Source organism: Vicugna pacos, chromosome 27, assembly GCF_048564905.1.
Source record: "Vicugna pacos chromosome 27, VicPac4, whole genome shotgun sequence".
Taxonomy (NCBI): Eukaryota; Metazoa; Chordata; class Mammalia; order Artiodactyla; family Camelidae; genus Vicugna; species Vicugna pacos.
The window spans coordinates 28210703-28217521 of record NC_133013.1 but is presented as its reverse complement, the minus strand read 5'-3'; the positions used below and the strand labels follow the sequence as shown (position 1 = coordinate 28217521).

At 57.5% G+C, this 6819-nt stretch overlaps 1 long non-coding RNA gene across 1 annotated transcript; it reads right to left on the bottom strand.

Moving 5' to 3' along the window:
* Window positions 1–241: 241 nt before the first annotated feature.
* On the bottom strand, window positions 242–5942 carry LOC116285807 (uncharacterized). The gene is made up of 3 exons (XR_004195493.2): window positions 4846–5942; window positions 921–1820; window positions 242–657 (listed from the first exon to the last, which is right to left on the bottom strand). It is a non-coding gene; the product is annotated as an uncharacterized lncRNA (long non-coding RNA).
* Between the last annotated feature and the right edge of the window lie 877 nt (window positions 5943–6819).

The window sequence follows — 6819 nt, the reverse complement described above, 5'->3', positions numbered from 1 at the left end:
GCCACAGAGAGGGGGTCAGGCTCCCGGGAGGGGGCATGGGAGAGCAAGTGACACCTCTGCCTGGGTGGCCCCAGTGACGGTCCCCAACGCCACCCCATCCCAGGCTCACCCTGTGCCCTTCTGGCAGTGACCCCCAAAGGTACTTCCGTCAGAGTCCCTGGAGGAGGTGAGCCGAGCACGCTCACATCTGAGAGCCACTCGCTTCACTTTGCTCAAATCTGGGCACCAAATGTTTCACACTTTTGATCCTGAAGCGGTAACAGAGCTGCAAGGAATGAGGAGGAGAAGGGGAGGAACCACAGAGAGGGGCCGAGTCCCGTCCAGGTCGGGGGAAGGGTGGGGGACAGAAGAGGCATCGCTCACCTCCAGCCCCTGCCCCGTCACAGCCTACGTTGTTGAAGGGGGCTCAAGGCGGCAGAGAGGGCACATCCACAAACGTCGCTTCCTCAAGGGTTCACCCATTCCATTGTTCACACCAGGGTTTTCAGCCTTTGCATGAATCACTCTTCGGTGGGAGCCGGTGATTCTCTGCTGGGGTGGGGGCTGCCGTCCGGTACACTGCAGGCTTAGCAGTGGTCCTGGTCTCTACCCGCCAGGTGCCAGGAGCACTGCCCAGCCCCGGCTGTGACAACCAGATTGGATATTGCCCAGTGTCCCCTGAGGAGCAAAATAACCTTGGTTGAGAACCGCTGACTTAAATCCCCAGCAGACACCCCACTTTGGACAGAACAGAGTAAATTCAAGGCCTGTGGACTGATTCTCCCCGCCGTCAAGCCCCCACAGAAAGGGCTGTTTTCAGCACTTATCAGGTCTCTGCTCACTTGAAACTCCCCAAAGGGCTCTTTCCCGACCTGGTCCTGGAGGTCCCCAGCCCCTGCCCGGACGCCAGGACCTTCTCTGTGTGCCCAGCCCCGTCTTACCCAATCACACTGGCCAGGCAGCGCCGCCCAGCCCCGCAGGCAGCCCGGGCGGTGCCGCCTGGCCGAGAGCCTTCAGCGTGGCTCGCTTCTGCATGCGGGGGTTTCTGTTGCGGATCAGTAACGGCGCGCCTTCCTCTCGCTGCCTTTAGAGGAGCTAATCCAAGCATCTCTTCATTTATTTATTCATCCAACAAATAGTCACTGAGTTCCTCCTGGATGGCGGGCGTTGGGTTAGGAGCTAGGATGCATAATCGTGAAGCAGACAGACACAGCCCTGCCCTGCCCAGTGAGGGGCGGAGTGGGCCCTGAAGTCAGGCGGCTGGGGCTGGAGTCCTGGCTCCCCACCTGCTACCTACCTGACTGGGGCACATTTTTGACTTAAGGCTCAATTTCTCCTCTAAACTGGAGATCATGATGGCTCCCGCCTCAGAGGGAGGTGAGACTTAGACGCAGGGAGGCGTAAAAAGTGCCTGGCACGTGTCAAGGTAAGAAAGAGCTCCTCTGTTGAGGGGTTGCCCTTATGATTATTCAAGACATTGTATTCATGACATCAGAGTCTGGTGGGGGAGAGACAAGTCCAACGTGCAGTTACACAGACTCTGAGAAGTGGCCTGAGGGACGACTGGGTGCGGAGGTGGGAGGATGAGGTTCCAGGATGCTTCTGCCAGGAGGAAGGACTGCCTAAGTCAAGGCCTGAAGCTTAGGTAGAAATTGGCCAGAACAAAGCCCAGGTAGCAGAGAGCGCTGCAGGCGGAGGGAAAGGCACGCGCAGGGCCTGGAGATCAGAGCGTGGGGGTGGGGACCTGGGCGTCTGGTGTGGCTGGAGTCTGGATGCTGGAGGTGTCAGCTGGGGTCACACCCGTCGGTCCTGCGGGCCACATCAAGGCGTCTGACTTGACCCTAGAGCAATGGGAAGGCACGGAGAGTTTTCAGCCAAGGAGGGGTGTGATCAGATTTGATTTGGAAAGCTCAGGCCGGCTGGAGAGAGGAGAAGGGTTTACAGGGACACAGCTGGATGTGGCTGTAGCTCCCGGGGAGAGGTGACAACCGCCTGGCCTAGGGAGCGACATCCAGAACCGGAAGAGCCGGACGGGGCCCAAGTGCACAGAGCCGCAGACTCCGCGATTAGTCGGGCTCCAAGCACACGGCAGACGCCCCGTAAATACCTGAAGGGCACGTGCGGGACGGGGCGCAGCCGTCAGGCCTCCGGGGGTGGCGCAGAGCCCAGGAGGCTCCGGGAAACTGCTGCGCCATCCAGCCCGGGGGCAGTAGCTGCAGGAAGCTGACAGAAACAAACAGAAAACACCGTGCTCCCTCCCTAGTCCCCGCATGGGCAGCCACCCCTGGCAGAGCCCCGTGGGCCCCCGTCACAGCCCTGGGGAGGGCACCCCGGCGGCCCCCGCTTCCTGCGGAGACGCCCGGGCCTCTGGCCGTGAACGCACACGCTCCCGGGCCTCGCCGCTCCCCAGATCCCAGAGCTCCTTCGCGGGCTGGAGATGCCTCTTCTCCGGGTCCCGCCCGGCGCCGTCCCCGTAGCCCGAGCGCCCAGCCCCGGGCGTGCGGCGCCACCTGCCGACCGGTCGCGGTCCCCGGCCCACAGGCTGAGCGCGGCCCGCGAGCGTGGCGTCCAGGGGCTCTGGGTTCACAGCCAGCCAGCCCGACCCCCTGGACCTGGGTCACGTGTGAGCGCCACGCGGTCAACAGGTGGAGGGCCGTCACCCCCCCGGCTGCCGCCAGAGCCACCAGCAGTTGAGGTGGCGTCCCGGCAGCGCCTCGCCTCCCTCCCCCAGTCCCCCGCAGTCTCCCCTACTCTTCCCCACTCTCCCCCAGTCTCCCCCAGCCTCTCCCGCTCCGGAGCCACCTCCTCCGCCTCCCGTGACACCCCCACCCCCGACCCCTACCTGTGCGGCCAAGTCTAGCTGCCTCTACGCCTCAAAGCACCCCACCCTTGCCACAATCCCGAGGGTCATCTCCTCAAGGCCAGGACTCCTCTCCCTTCCAAGGTGACAGTCAAGCCAACACGAGGGACAGAGAAGCACGGTCTGAGATCTGAATGAGAACTGACGGGGGAGGCAGGAGACTGGACTCCCGTCGGCTCAGCAGCAGTGGTGAGGCTGGATAACGCACTCACCCCTCTCAGGGCAATTGCCTCAACTTTGAAAAAGGAGAGGTTGTTTTTATCAGAAGTTTCTTGATTTAAAGTTCTCTTTCCAAAACCGATGCACAGTGGCAGCAGGTCATCTGGCCTCGCCCTCCCCCTCCCAGTCCCCCTTCCCGGCCCCTCCGCTCTGTTGCGTGAGTACAGGGCACCACATCGGGATGACAGCCCTGGGGACGGGCGGCACGGACCCTGCCCGGACATCTGAGAGCGCCCCCCACAATGCAGCTGCCGGAATGCCATCCGAAACGACCATCACTCCTGTGCTCAGCGCTCTCCAGTGGCTTCCCCGAGTCTCTAGGACACAGACCAAGATGCACACCCGGGCAGCGAGCCCTGACCGTCTTCCCGTCTCCAGACCACTTGTGTCCCTTCCCACCTTAGACTTGAGGGTCCTCGTATCCGAGCCTGCCTGTGATTCCACCCCCACCACACGGACTCCGCACCCCTGCTCTTCACTTACAGGGACCCCCTTTGCCAAGGAGGGCCCCTCCCTCACCACAGCCACAGACACACTGCCACCTAACTAACTTCTTTCTGGGGGGGTTGGGGTGCTGGGGGGTAACTAGGTTTGTTATTTAGTTAGTCGTTTTAATGGAGGTGCTGGGGATTGAACCCAGGACCTCGTGCATGCTAAGCATGTGCTCCACTGCCCAGCTGTACCCTCCCCCACGTAACTATCTCCTGCTCAGGGGGGTCTCCCCCCTCCCAGCCAAGCCGTCTTGCCTCTGTGTCCAGAGCCCCCCCACGCTTACTTCTACTGCCTCCCCTGACCACGTTATATTAAAGCGTGACTCAGTGTTCTGGTTACTCCAATTAGGTGCCTGTCTCACCCTTCAAATCGTGAACTCCTCAGGGACCGTCTTACTCATCTCCAAATAACCCAGGTGGCTCCTGGGATCTCCCAGCCCACTGAGCGCTGGTGCAGCTTCGTGGCGGACACGGCTAATCGCCTACCCAACAGCCATTTCCCACGTCCTCCTCAGTGACAGAGCCCGGGCTTTGTTCACGGGGCAATACGCCAGCCGAAACAGCCTCCTTCCCAGGCGCTCTTGCAGCTAGGCGTGGCCATGTGACCCCCCGGCAAAAGGCTGGTGGGGCTCCTGGGAAGGCTTTCGGAAGAGGACAGATTCACGCATCTGGCCTCCTTTCCTTCCCTGGAACTCGGGCAAGATGTCTGCCGGAGAGCAGCCACCAGGCAACCATGAGGACAGAAGCCACACACGCAGAGCAGTGAGAGCGAACCCGGGTCCCCCGTGATAACCCGGAGACACCGCACCAACTCCTTGTTTGAAGCCGTCTTTCACTCAGAGCTGAATGCAGTGTAACTGCGGCGCCCACCACGTCCTCACTCCACAGGATGGGCTCACACTCGCACGGCCACCACTGAAACTCCGTTCTTACTCATTTTTCTTTTTCATTCCAGAGCCTGACGTGACGAGTCACCAGCCTTCCATTTCTACAGGTTCACAGTGGGAAGCAGGTTAAATGGAAGTGTGTTCCGTACAGACACAGCCCTGCTACCTTGCAGCAGCCCACGTTTATTCAGACTGGAGTAGCAAGCCTCACCTTAGAAGCCTGTCAGCCACTCCACCCCCGGGGGATGCATGCTGACCACATCCACTCACGCGGTCCCCAGCCCCACACCCCGCTGCCTCCCTTCCCCTCTCATCTTCCGTCCCCAGCCCTCACACGAGCAGAAACCGAGTTCTCTCACAGCAACTCGACTATCACGTCTGTGTCTTGGACTCGCGTAAGCACCCTCACCTTCTGTCCCGTCATTCCCCTCCAAGATGGCCTCTCTGACTGGACGTTAAGGGCACGGACTTTTCAGCCCCACTGCATTTATCGTTCCACCTTGTTTCCCACGACGTAGGGGCTCGTGGTGGGTCGAGCCGGTGGAAGGGAGCCCTGGGGTGCACACCCGCAGCGCCCACCCACCTCTTCTAAGAGGTGCCGTGGCTTCTAGCTCAAAGGGAGTGTTCTCCTGTGAGAAATGTCAGGCCACGTGAAGGACAAGACTGGCACTGAGGTCAGACAAGCTCCAGGCGGATGACAGACAGACCCACTGACTTTCTGTCCCTGCACAGGTCACGTGCAGTCTCTGGGCTCAGGCTTCCCGTGAAGAGCTTCAGCTGAAATCAGAAGGAATTTTAAATCTCGTCTTTGAAAACTTAAGAATGCCAGGAGACCCCTTTGTAAACTGGGGGCATTTTTCCTCTCCTTAGACTGGGCCTTTTTTCTTGATCACTCTTGACAAATACTTATCTTATGAGTCCTTCCAAAACACTAATTTGGGGGGGTGTTTTCACTGCCTCTAGTACATGTTTCTCTTCTCTTTCTTCGCTTATCTTTATCATCGCTTTCCTTCACTTTCTGCACTTTTTCTAGCACCTTAAGTTGGATGCTTAGCTCATGAATGTTTAGGTTTTCTTCATTTCTCACGTTTCTTCATTTCTCGGGCTATGAGCTTTGCTGCCCACACTGCCTTGGCTGCATTTTCACGTTTGTTTTGATGAGCACTATTTTCATCAGGGCTCAATTCTAAGTATTTTCTGAGGTCTGTGATGCTCCCTTTAGCCCATGAGTTACTGGGAAGCGGTCCTTTCTCCAGCTTCCACAGCCACTGGCAGCGCAGCAGCGGCTCCTTGTCGTCACCGCTGTCGGTTTCCTACTTAGCTGCCCCGTGGCTGGATGACGCCAGTCGGTGTGACGACAACCCTTCTGAGGCTTCCTTCGTGGCCTTTCTCATGATCAGCTATTGTAAAGAATGTGCGCTCTCCATCTGTGCGCGAAAGCCAGGACATTTTTGTTAGGTCGGTCTTCGCGTTGCTCAGATATTCTGTATCTTTGTTAACTTTTTAGCTCCTAGAAAAATCAGTAAGAGGGGAATGTTAACAACATACTTTGATCATAAATTTGTTGATTTATCCTGACAGTTCTGTCAATTTTTTCCTTTTCCTATTTTAAGGCTTTTTTTGAGGTTCATGTCGCTTACAATTGTTCCATCTTTCTGGTGAGGAAGGTTCTATCATGTGACCCCCTGCTTCTGTGGCTGCACTGTTTTCCTTCAATACTGTTTTGTCCGCTGGTGACGTCACCACAGCATTTCTTTTCTTTGGATTAGCATTTGCCGGGCATGCATTTTTCACGCTTTACATCCAGCTTTTGTGTGTCCATATGTTTCAGGCATGTCTCCTACAGGTAGGGTATAAACTGAATATTGCTTATTTAAGAAATAACTCTAAAAATCTTTGTCTTTTACCAAGACATTTTTAGCTACTTTCAATTTATTGTTGTTGGCATATCACAATTCATTTTCGCTCCCTTACTTTGTGGTGTACAAATGCGCCCCTCTGGTGTGGGGTGTTGACTGTGGGGGAGGCTGTGTGCGTGTTGGGGGAGGGCATGGAGGGTGTGTGGGATCGATCTGCACTTTCTGTTCAGTTTTGCTGTAACTCCAACATTCTGTAAAAATGAAAGCCCGTCTTTCAAAAGAGAAGGAAAGGAATGGACGTGACAGGCCCAGGTCAGGGGGCGGTCAGCTCCAGGCCCCCCGTGAAAGCCGGGGGGCCTCTGCGGAGACCCTCGTCTCTGTCACCCACAAGGCCGCCTGGGCTAAAACTCAGGCCTCGGCCCTAACAGTGAAGATGGAGATGCTGCAAGAGGATGTGTCCCCATGTCGAGGGGAGAGCCTTCATGGCGAGAGTGCGTCCCCGAGATGTGGCACGATGCCGCTGG